The sequence below is a fragment of the Podarcis tiliguerta genome (genome assembly GCF_965153285.1).
Source record: "Podarcis tiliguerta genome assembly, chromosome: 17".
Taxonomy (NCBI): Eukaryota; Metazoa; Chordata; class Lepidosauria; order Squamata; family Lacertidae; genus Podarcis; species Podarcis tiliguerta.
Window position 1 is genome coordinate 39,155,046 of NC_139550.1, and position 12,611 is coordinate 39,167,656.

The window sequence follows — 12,611 nt, forward strand, 5'->3', positions numbered from 1 at the left end:
CTTTTGTGCTATATGTTTGTATGGTGAATTTCGGAAGGGGTGTGGAAAAAGAGCCCTGCTGGATCAGACCAAGGGCTCTCCTAGTCAGTACCGTTTCCATATTAATAATTCCAGCATGTACAAAAACATAATAAAACATTAAACTTTTAAAACCTCCCGATACAGTCAAACCTTGGTTGTCAAACGTAATCCATTCTGGAAGTCCATTAGGCTTCTGAAATGTTCGACAACCAAGGCGCAGCTTCTGATTGGTTGCAGGAGCTTCCTGCACTCAAGCGGAAGCCGTGTTGGACATTCGGCTAACAGAAAAAGTTCAAAAATTGGAACACTTCTGGGTTTTCGGTGTTTGGGAGCTGAAATGTTCCAAAACGGAGGCATTTGGGAACTGAGGTTTGACTGATGTCTTCTAAAGGTTATATAGTTATTCATCTCCTTGACATCTGATGGGAGGGCATTCCACAGGGTTGGTGTCACTACCAAGAAGGCCTTCTTCCTGGTTCCCTATAGCTTCACGTCTGTGAGGGAACTGCCAGAAGGCCCTCAGTGCTGTATCTCAGTGTCTGGGCTTAATGATGGGGGTGGAAACGCTCCTTCAGGTATACAGGGCCGAGGCCGTTTAGGGCTTTAATGGTCATTACCAACACTTTGAATTGTGCTTGGAAACATACTGGGAGTGTAGAATCATAGAGTTGGAAGAGACCACAAGGGCCACCGAGTCCAACCCCCTGCCAAGCAGGAAACGCCATCAGAGCACTCCTGACATATGGTTGTCAAGCCTCTGCTTAAAGACCTCCAAAGAAGGAGACTCCACCACACTCCTTGGCAGCAAATTCCACTGTCAAACAGCTCTTACTGTCAGGAAGTTCTTCCTAATGTTTAGGTGGAATCTTCTTTCTTGTAGTTTGGATCCATTGCTCTGCGTCTGCTTCTCTGGAGCAGCAGAAAACAACCTTTCTCCCTCCTCTATGTGACATCCTTTTATATATTTGAACATGGCTATCATATCCCCCCTTAACCTCCTCTTCTCCGGGCTAAACATGCCCAGCTCCCTTAGCCGTTCCTCAGAAGGCATCGTTTCCAGGCCTTTGACCATTTTGGTTGCCCTCCTCTGGACACGTTCCAGTTTGTCAGTGTCCTTCTTGAACTGTGGTGCCCAGAACTGGACACAGTACTCCAGGTGAGGTCTGACCAGAGCAGAATACAGTGGCACTATTACTTCCCTTGATCTAGATGCTATACTCCTATTGATGCAGCCCAGAATTGCATTGGCTTTTTTAGCTGCCGTGTCACACTGTTGGCTCATGTCAAGTTTGTGGTCAACCAAGACTCCTAGATCCTTTTCACATGTACAGTGGTGCCCCGCAAGACGAATGCCTCGCAAGACGGAAAACCCGCTAGACGAAAGGGTTTTCCGTTTTGGAGGTGCTTCGCAAAACGAATTTGCTATGGGCTTGCTTCGCAAGACGAAAATGTCTTGCGATTCCTGGGGTTTTTTCCCCCCTCCCCCCCTTTTTTCCCAAGCCCCTAAGCCGCTTAACAGCTGTTAGCTAAGCCGCTTAACAGCTGATCTAAGCTGCTTATCAGCTGATCTAAGCCGCTAATAGCCTTTTAGCAGCTAATCCGCTAATCCCTTAAGCCTTTAATAGCCGCTATACCGCTAATAGCGCTAATCCGCTAATGGGCTTGCTTCGCAAGACGAAAAAAACCGCAAGACGAAGAGACTCGCGGAACGTACTGTACTGCTCTCAAGCCAGATGTCACCCATCTTGTATTTGTGCCTCTCATTTTTTTTGCCCAAGTGCAATACTTTACATTTCTTCCTGTTAAAATTCATCTTGTTTGTTTTGGCCCAGTTCTCTAATCTGTCAAGGTCATTTTGAAGTGTGATTCTGTCCTCTGGGGTGTTAGCCACCCCTCCCAGTTTGGTGTCATCTGCAAATTTGATCAGGATGCCCTTGAGGGCATCATCCAAGTCGTTGATAAAGATGTTGAATAAGACCGGGCCCAAGACAGAACCCTGTGGCACCCCACTAGTCACTCTTCTCCAGGATGAAGAGGAACCATTGATGAGCACCCTTTGGGTCCGGTCAGTCAGCCAGTTACAAATCCACTGAGTGGTAGCATAGTCAAGACCGCATTTTACCAGCTTCTTTACAAGAATATCATGGGGCACCTTGTCAAATGCCTTGCTGAAATCAAGGTAGGCTACATCCACTGCATCCTCAGACTGAGGCACACCTGGAGACTCCCTCATTGTGCCAATTGCATGAAAATATCACTAAGCCTCAAATTGCATAGAATTGTAGAGCAGAGGTCAGCAAACCTTTTCAGCAGGGGGCCGGTCCACTGTCCCTCAGACCTTGTGGGGGTCCGGACTATATTTGGGGGGGGGGGGGAGAGAGTGAATGAATTCCTATGCCCCACAAATAACCCAGAGATGCATTTTAAATAAAAGCACACATTCTACTCATGTAAAAACATGCTGATTCCCAGACCGTCTGCGGGTCAGATTTAGAAGGCAATTGGGCCGGATCTGGTCCCCGGGCCTTAGTTTGCCTACCCATGTCGTAGAGTATCAAAGAGAATGGAGTCCTAGGAAGGGAGTTTATTAAAGATAAAATATTGAAGGCACAAATGCAAACAATTCCAACAAGATAGAAAAGTGGGAAGCATCTAAAAAGAATGGTGTGGCTGTATAAGGAGTTTATAGATCAGCTGAGATTTAAGAAGGGTAAGCTGTGGGTGTATCTATATCTCAGTAAGGCTTTTGACAAAGTCCTTCATTACATTCTTGTGGAGAAGCTGGTAAAATGTGGACTAGACGGGGTAACTGTTGGGTAGATTGGCAGCTAGTTAACTTTCCCAACCCAAAGAGTGCTCACAAATGGTTTCTCATCATCTGGGAATAAAGTGACAAATGGAGTGCCACAGAGTTCTGTCCTGGGACTGTTCAATAAATGGATGAATCAAATTTCAAGATGACACCAAAGTGGGAGGGGTAGCTAAGGCCACAGAAGATAAAACTGGGATTTAAGACAACCTTAACAGTTTGGAGAACTGGGCCCAAACTAACAAAATGAATTTCAATAGGGACAAATACAAGCTGCTGCAGTTAGGCAGGACGAACCAGATGCACAAATATAGGATGGGGGATACCTGGCTTACTAGCAGGACATGTGGAAAGGATCTAGGAGTCTTAGTAGCTCACTAGCTTAACATGAGTCAACAGGGTGATGCAGCAGCAAAATAAGCTAATGTTATTCTAGGCTGCATCAACAGAAGCTGGGTGCCAAGATCAAGGGAAGCATGAGTCCTGCTCTATTCTGCCATGGTCAGGCCACATCTTGGTCAGACCACAATTTAAGAAGGTTATTGACAAGCTGGACTGTGTGCAAAGGAGGGTGACCAATATGATCACGGGTTTGGAAACCAAGTCTAATGAGGAGCACTTGAAGGAACTGGGTATGTTTAGCCTGGAGAAGCGAGTGAGAGGTGATATGATTGCCATCTTCAAAAATCTACAGGGCTGTCTCATGGAAGATGCAGCAAGCTTGTTTTTTCCTGCTTCGGAAGCTAGGACCTGAAGCACAGACCCTTCAAGTGTCCCTATTTTCCAGGGGCGTCCCTGATTTAGAGAAGCTGTTCCAGTGTCTGATTTGATCCCGTAATGCCCCACTTTTCCTTAGATGTTCCTATTTTAATTGGAGAAATGTTGGAGTGTATGGAGTTATCCGACCCCCGCACTGTCTGAAGGCAGTCCTGTATAGGGAAGTTTTTTAAATGTTTTATTATGTTTTTATATATGTTGGAAGCTGCCCAGAGTGGCTGGGGCAACCCAGTAAGATGTGTGTGGTATAAATAGTAAATTTGTCATCATGGAATGGGACATCCCTACTTTCATCGGAGAAATGATGGACAGTTTGGAACCAATGACTTCTAGTTATAAGAAAGAAGATTCTGATTAAACATCGGGAAGAGTTTTTGTGACAGTGAGAGCTGTTCAACAGCGGAACTGCCTCCCCTCAGGTGGCTGTGAACTCTTCTTCATTAGAGGTTTTTAAGCAGAGGTCTGCCATCTGTCATGGAGGCATTAGTTGACCTTCCTGCATTGCAGGGATTGGACTAGATGACCCTTGGGGTCCCATTTCTATTATTCTATATCCCCCAAATTAAATGCAGCCAAATATATCTAAGGAATTTTTTCCTTCAAAGATCAGCCTTGCCTGTTATGTCCTGGACACCTCCTACTCCATTTCTCCCTCACAGGAACAAAACCTTGAGTTTGGTGTCCATTGTTTATCATACTCAGAGATGGTACATTAATTTCAGTCGATCTACTCTGTGTAGAATGAAGGTGGTCTGAAGCAATTACAGTAGAGCTGTGTGCACATCATACATTCAAAACACAGAGTTTCCCCCAAAGAATCCTTGGAACTTTCATTTCTCCTTCACAAAGCTACAGTTCCCAGCACCCTTTACAATCTACAGCTCCAGGGATTCTTTGGGGGGAGTGCTGTGCTTTAAATGTGTGGTGTGCACAAGGTGACTCTGATGCCCAAAGAGTTGCAGGCACCAGTCAGGCAATGAAGGCTAGGCACACATTAGCAGCCTGAAACACAGTTGTTGGCAGTGGCTGCATCTGAAGTCACGTTTATATGTTGCTGTGCACACCAGAGATGAGGTGGAGATGTCTTCACCTGATGTGTGTTACCTGGATTGTCTCCCTGCACCTGCAAAACCCCCCCCCCCGAATCTGACATCTGTGCATGTGAAATGACTGTCTCAAATGTCACACATCAGCTTAGCCACAGCCGAGTGGGAATGTTGGAGGGAAACAATGTTTCTCAAGAAGCTAAGGATGCCTATGGATTGTGGCTAATGTCTTGCATTCTCAGCTTCAAACACTAGCGGTGGGAGCACATTGGAGCCAGAGCCATGACAATACATGACATGACAATGTACACAGTCTAATATGTTTTTCTAGCTTGCTGCTCTTGGTAGGTTTTATCTTTGTTTCCAACTTGATAAAGGGATTAACTCTTCTTCTGAGTTAAACAACTGTCTCAGCATTACCAACTTCACCACTGCCTAACTTCCCCAGATTTTAAAACTCCAAATCCTAGATTGCACCCAAGTTTTTTATGTGCAAGTTTAGTGATCCCTCTTAAAGGAACCAGCAGAGGGCAGTCTAACATATTTTTATGTTCAAGCAAAAAGTTTCCTAGAAGGCACTTTTCAGCTTCCACAGGATTGGCAAGAGCTAATTAGAAAAGGAAAGGAGCCTATATGAATTTCACCGCTTGCACAGTGCTTTTCATGTGTAAATGAGTTATAGACTTTTACCCTCACAATAGCCTTTACAGCAAGGTAAATTAGACAGAAAAACAGTGGCAAGTAGAAGAAGTTGATCCAAGTCAACGGATGTCTCAGGTGTGGCTGCCCCAGGCACCCTATTGAGGCTTCAGATTGACAGGACAGGTGAACAAGCAGCAGACACAGGGAGGAGGAGCAGAAAGGGGAAACGAAGCCTTTCACACCGACTGCCAGCTTCTTCTGCATGGAAGTGCACAGGGGGCAGCAGAGCCTTGCCAAGGCCAGATGAGCAGCAGCCTCTCCCAGGCGAGGACTTGAAGAACAAAGCAGCAGCTGGAGAGGGAGGAGGGAGATTTTTTAAAAAAATTAAAAGCTGTGTGACTTTGTTTCTCTCTTTAATCCTTTGACATCCTTTTGCATGTGTTGTGGTATTTTATGCATTGTGACTTGTTTTTGATTTTATTGATTATAGAATTTCTGTGTAAGTAGTATTTGCTGATATCTTGAGAGTTAATTTTATTGTGTACTATTATATTCTAATGGATTGTTGAATATTACATCATTTGATATAAACTGCTTATTTTAAAGCTATGTTTTTATTATGACTTTCTGTATCGGATTAGATTGTTATAAGCCTGTGTGATCTTTGTGGTATATTGTTGTTGTAAACTGCTTTGTGTATACTACTATAGAAATGCAGTATACAAATTAAATGTGAAATGAAATGTTCCCGGGGTGGGGAAATGGGCCCAGCTAGTTCCAAAGCAACATCAGGGAATGGAAGTCAGTGTCTCCCCAGATGTTGGGGGACTGCAGCTCCTGCCTCCCTGGCCTTGGGATGCTACACAGTGATGCCCAATAACTCCGCAGTAGAATTTAGCCAAAGCATGATGATTCCTGCCCATTGCCCCTCACCCTGTACCTCTCAACTGAAGAGAAGCAGTTTGGGTCAGATGACACACATTTGATCCAAGAACCAAATGCACTGAGGAATTTTCTGCTTTCCAGTGAAATGGAAGTTGACTCAGTGACACATCAACTTCTAAGTTAATAATTCCAGACAGAGACCACGTGATTTCCTCTTCCTCAGTCCTCTGGCTCCTTGACCCCAGTGACTTCTGCAAGGGGAAGAAGTCATTTTGCAAGAGATGACAGCCAGCCTATTTTATTAGGCTGCAATATTTAATTGAACGAACAGATAAATCCATTTTCAAATGTTAGATCAATTTAAAAGCCCCTCCTATTCACTTGAGGAGCATAGTTTCACAGAAAATTGTTTTTAACACAAGTTCTGCAGATAACAAATTATTGTTGCCATAAGTCGTTTTTTCCTGGACGCGTCGTCTTTTTCAGGACTGAAACGTCCATCCGGGCGGATATTTCAAATGAGGCAAAATGTCCGGGGTTTCTTTGTTTGGGAGTTTTGTTGGTGGGTTGTTGGTTTTGTTTCGGAGGACGAAGCAGCCAGGGAGCTCCGTCCGCCCAGCGTCGGCGGCGAGGGGCTGCTCGCCTCCGCGGAGCGACAGAGCTGGGCCTTCGGCCAGGGAGTCGGGCAGGCCGGAGCTCCGGCCCCCTCGCCGGAGGGCTGCTTCTCCCCCCGCCAGACCCGCCAGGGAGCGGAGGGAAAGGCGGCCTCCCTCCCCGCCATGTCCAGCAGCCTCGAGGCGGAGAGGGAACGGGCGGCGGCGGAGGAGGAGGCCGCGGGGCGCTCCCCGCTCCCGGCCGGGCTCGGCCTTCCTCCGTCCCGGCAGAACTGAAGTCTGACGAAGCAGGGTCAGATACCTGAGATCCCTTTTCATTTCAGACACAATTCTGTCCAAACCCTTCAGACCAGCAGAGAGCAAATCTCCCCCCATTGCCAGGACCCGCCAGTCTGTCGACGGGGCAGAAGAAAAGCATCTGGCGCAATGTAATGTGAAGTTGAGTGCAAGAACTGTTTGGCACAGACTGCAGGAATACGGTCTAAATGCTAGAATTCCAAGGAAAAAGCCATTGTTATTTCAAACAAAGGTTGAAAAGATCAAACTGGGCTAAAACCCATGTTAACTGGACAGCAGAACAATGGGACAGTGCTATTTGGAGGAATGAGACCCAAATCTCCTTGCTTTTGGTAGTGATGGCATGAAATACAGGAGGAGAGGATTCGGAGAAGATTTCCATTCTACTTGCATTACAAGTACCTGAAACACCCAGTTAGTGTTATGCTCTGAAGTTATATGACAGCAAAGGTGTGGGCATAATTCATGTCATCAATGGGAATGTAAATGCCCCAAAATGCATAGCCCAGACCGTAACCCAATCAAAAATCTATGGAGCCGACTAAAGAAACTTGTTAGTCAGAAGCAACCCAGCAATAAAACCCAACTGATAGAGGCAATTATTGGTTTCACATTATTACAGCTGCAGAACTAAAAAAACTTGGTTTACTCCATGGGAAGGCATTATAAGGCCATAATTAAAGGTAAAGGTTGCCCAACTAAGTATTAACTGACATGGTGAGAATTTTTGTACATCTCATTTTTTCTATGTGTTTCACATTTCTTCTTTATGACTGCTGTTGTAATAAATAATCCTTTATAAAAGTCATTGCATTACATTCTTCATGAAATTATCTTTCCATTGATATATAATTTTATGGTATTGCTCCCAAAAAAGTGGTGTTATGAGCCATCAAACCACAGAAATACACTTTTCCCAAAAGTTTTCCACAATTTTGGCCACTAGTGTAACTTCTATTGCAGCACCTACTTTTAAACTCTGCTAACAATATAATCCTGGGGGAAATTCTGTTGGGCTACTACTACCTATTATTCTACAAAAAGAGGGCGAGGGTGCATTACATCTGCAGTTACGCTGGATGCTAAGCCTGGACTACACTGCTGGGTTATGGTCACATACGCTGACTCAGCTGCTCCCCTGCCAGCAGTGCTAACCTCTGGGGGTACGCAGGGGTACGCATACCCCTAAACGTTTTGTGAATCTTTGTACTTTTGTCCATTTACTGTATTTATTTTTCTTGAATCAAAATGAGGGACACAAGACTAGGAGCGCTGTCCTAAGAGCCACCCTCGCTCAATTTTTAATATGGGATAATAATGATTGTATGTGTGTGCACATATAAATACATAAATGCATAAATAAATTCCCCTCAAAAAAGAAGGCTTGAAATCCATCAGGTCTTTGCTTCCACCGTTTCTTCTGCTGCCATTTGATCGCAGCCTTCACAGAATGAATTTCTCTGTTGGCTTCCACGGGAAAGCCCAGCGAACATGTAAACCCAGCAGCCCCTTCTTAGGTTGCCGTATTTATATTCTCACTGACCTGAGAGTTAAGTCCTGCTGAACAGAAGGCGGTTTTAAGGTGAGAGAGAGGATGGACTCTGGGTCATGATGCACAATGACACAGCCTGAGGCCCCTGGGGGGGGCAGGGGGGGGCTGGGTGGTTGTGAAGCATCCTGGCCTCTGGCTGTGTGGAGGAGCAGGAAGTAACAAATAAGGGGGTGCACATGCGAGTCCTCTTTTTTGCTCTTCAAAATATGACAACCCTATAACAAATTACAGAGAGCAAGTAGCAGATACATTTTCTGACTCATACAGGAAATAATAAATAATGTCTGGGACAACACACTGAAAACAAATAAAGAAAGCATACTTTTGGCTTCAGAATGTATTGTTTTTACCTTTATGCAAATTTAATCAATTAATGATTAAACCATGAAAAATCATCTACTTAATCAACTAACTGCAATCCTAAATTTATACTAGAAGCGAATTTCAGCAAGCTCAGTGGGATTTATGTGTTAGTAAGTGTATTTAGGGTTTTAACTTAAAGCCCTGTACAGACCTTCATTTAGAGTTAAGTGGTTGCACATGGTAGTGTGTCATTGCAGGGACTGGCTCTACCCTTAGCCTGCAGCTATAACCTCTGTTGAAAGCCCTGCGTGTGACAACTGCATGCATGAGGGCTCTTTCCCTGCAGTCAGCAACCCAGGGTTACCTTAGGCCACGGAGGCCACCACAATGTGACTCTCCCGGCTGGGGTTCCTTTGACCCAATATGAATATTCTGAAAAGAGCTTAAGATTTCTTTACTCAGGGGACAGCCTTAATTAAGCAAGAGGAAGCAGAGAGTAGGAGTAAATGGTCAGTTCTCCCAGTGGAGGAATGTAGATGATTTGTACAGTGGTACCTCTGGTTACAGGGACGCGGGTGGCGCTGTGGGTTAAACAACAGAGCCTAGGACTTGCCGATCAGAAGGTTGGCGGTTCGATTCCCCGCGACAGGGTGAGCTCCCGTTGCTTGGTCCCTGCTCCTGCCAACCTAGCATTTCGAAAGCACATCAGAGTGCAAGTAGATAAATAGGTACTGCTCCGGTGGGAAGGTAAACAGCATTTCCGTGTGCTGCTCTGGTTCGCCAGAAGCGGCTTAGTCCTGCTGGCCACATGACTCGGAAACTGTACGCTGGCTCCCTTGGCCAATAAAGCGAGATGAGCGCCGCAACCCCAGAGTCGTCCACGACTGGACCTAACGGTCAGGGGTCCCTTTACCTTTACCTCTGGTTACGTACTTAATTCGTTCCAGAGATCAGTTCTTAACCTGAAACTGTTCTGAACCTGAAGCACCACTTTAGCTAATGGGGCCTCCTGCTGCCGCTGCGCAATTTCTGTTCTCATCCTGAAGCAAAATTCTTAACCCGAGGTACTATTTCTGTGTTAGCTGAGTCTGTAATCTGAAGCATCTGTAACCTGAAGCGTCTGTAATCCGAGGTACCACTGTATTACCTCGGGTTAAGAACTTTGCTTCAGGATGAGAACAGAAATCATGCTCTGGAGGCGCAGCGGAAACGCACAAAAAGGCAGAAGGAGCGGGGAGAAGGAGAGGCATGGCGGGGGGGGGCTGGCTTGGGGGGGGAGAGTGGCAGTGGAGCCCCCCCCCCCGAGAGCCAGCATGGTGTAGTGGTTAAGAGCGGTAGTCTTGTAATCTGGGGAACCGGGTTCGCGTCTCCGCTCCTCCACCTGCAGCTGCTGGGTGACCTTGGGCCAGTCACACTTCTTGAAGTCTCTGAGCCCCACTCACCTCACAGAGTGTTTGTTGTGGGGGAGGAAGGGAAAGGAGAATGTTAGCCGCTTTGAGACCCCTTAAAGGGAGTGAAAGGCGGGATATCAAATCCAAACTCTTCTTCTTCTTCTCCAGAAGGATCCACTGAGCTCTGCGAAAGAGGCTCTTCCTGAGGACTGGCAATGGGCAGGCGGTGGATGGTGGAGCAACACTGAGATGTTGCCCGATGTAAGTTTTCCCTTTGGAGGCTTGCCAAGTTTTGAGGGTCTCCTCACCTCACCCCCAGCCCCCTCCCCCTAAAGAGGCAATTGATGGAGCAATAGGGTTTAATGTTGGAGCTCTCCGTCTCCTGCCAGCAAGTTGTGAAGCGGGCAATAGATCAGGGCGCATTAAAAGCAAGCGGCAAATCTGTCATGGATGCTTTAGCTGAGATTCCTGCATTGCAGGGGGTTGGACTAGATGACCCTCAGGGTCTCTTCCAATTCTATGATTCTGTGATCTATAATTATTTTATTCTTTTAATCCTATTAAATTTAGAAGATTTGTACTACTTCAGTCAAAAAGGTTCCCAGAGAAGCTTACAAAAGACAGTCTCTTCCATAGAAGCCAGGTCCTGGGGGCCAAGATTCTTTTGCCCCCTCCAATTGATGAACATTGTCATTTAAATGGGGGGGGGGCGTGTGTCACATCTTGTGATCAATTATGGAGGGTGGTGCTTACCTGCCTGCCCCTCCATATTTTGTTTTAGTTGTCACCCCTGGTCCCTACCTGCAGAAACATGACATGCAAGGGGAAAGGGACAGGGAGGAAACAGGAAAACTGAAACCAAAACTCAGGCACTCATTTGTAAACCGTTGTTCCTTTGGATCAGGAGTCAGCAACCTTTTTCAGCCGTGGGCCCGTCCACCGTCCCTCAGACCATGTGGTGGGCCGGACTATATTTTGGGGGAAAATAATAATGAATGAATTCCTGTGCCCCACAAATAACCCAGAGATACATTTTAAATAAAAGCACACATTCTACTCATGTCGAAACACGCTGATTCCTGGACCGACTGCGGGCGGATTGAGAAGGCGACCCGGGCCTTAGGTTGCCTGCTTTGTATGGCTTGAGCCTTCTGCTTCTTAGCTCTCCTGCCCCCAGGAGAGCAGGCCTGTGCTGGCAAAGCTGGTGGAATGTAAGCTGCCCTGGAAATACTGTGGAAGGCAGTATAAAATAGAATACATATAATGGTTATTTCCTTCCACACCAGTAGGCCTGCATGTAATTTATTGTTGCCCGTGCTTAGCAGGCTGGTTATTAAATGAAGCCAGCACACACCGTGGAAGGTGACAGGATCCCAAGGATATGTTGTATGGGGAGCTGGCTTCAGGCACCAGGCCTCTCGGCAGCCCAACTCCGCATCACAAAGATGTCTGCAAATGCGCCATTAAGGCTGGCAACATCAACCTCCCTGGCAGACACTCACAGTGCCTGGAGACAGCCAGGTTGCGCATCCATAACAGTGACTGAAGGAGGAATGACGGCTGGGAGGAGCACAGAGAGAAGAAACGCCATGGTGCATCTGCGACAGCACAACTGGGCGCCTTCATCTGCCCTGCTGCAACAAAACATCTCTCTTCCATATTGGTTTCTACAGCCACAACATCTTCACTCCCAAAGGATGCCAAATGCAACAACCATTAAATAAAAAGGGGCTTTGAAGTGTTCTCATTGTTGACCCAACAGGAGTAGAAGATGCAGATCTTTTAATCCCATCTACTTGATGAGGAAGAGAAGCAGCACTTATTTGCTTCCCAGACTCAGGTACATCTGATGTCCTAGTTTTTCACTGGCATCTCCCAACGCAGTAGAAAAGTTGGGTCTGGGAAAAGGTTCGTTAGGTGCCTCCTTGAGTTATTTCTGCCTGTGAAAAATGCTGAGAAGCTGGCAGAGATGAGAAAGAGAAACAGCAAAAGCTGCTAATCTTAGCTCTGTTTGTTTGAAAGGATTATTGGGGGGGCAGGCCTTTGTTAGGGGGGCAGAACCTCAAGTTTGTATTTATTTTATTGATTTAGGAGGGCAGCTGCCCTCCTTCTCCCCTTGGCTATGCCCATAGGCTGTTTTGTTTCTCTCTGAAGGTCAAACATCTGCAGCAGAGTTGGACATCACACCCAGCCCCCATGTGGTGCTTAGTAAAGATCCTTGGAGTCTACGTGGCCCAACTGTCCGAAGGAAAGGGGATGGCAAAGGAGTGTCTG

General features: G+C 46.3%; 1 protein-coding gene and 1 long non-coding RNA gene across 4 annotated transcripts in view; one reads left to right on the forward strand and one right to left on the reverse strand.

Annotated features, from left to right (window-relative positions):
* SHFL (shiftless antiviral inhibitor of ribosomal frameshifting) overlaps positions 1-10,307 on the forward strand; it is a 320,289-nt gene extending 309,982 nt beyond the window's left edge. Inside the window, exon 10 of the transcript XR_014506623.1 lies at positions 10,269-10,307. The gene's annotated coding sequence lies outside the window, so the exon portion shown is untranslated. The remainder of the gene's footprint in view (positions 1-10,268) is intronic.
* LOC310668167 overlaps positions 8,429-12,611 on the reverse strand; it is a 38,510-nt gene continuing 34,327 nt past the window's right edge. For all 3 annotated transcript variants that reach the window (XR_014506632.1, XR_014506633.1, XR_014506634.1), the window contains one exon: positions 8,429-8,858. This is a non-coding gene — a long non-coding RNA (uncharacterized lncRNA). The remainder of the gene's footprint in view (positions 8,859-12,611) is intronic.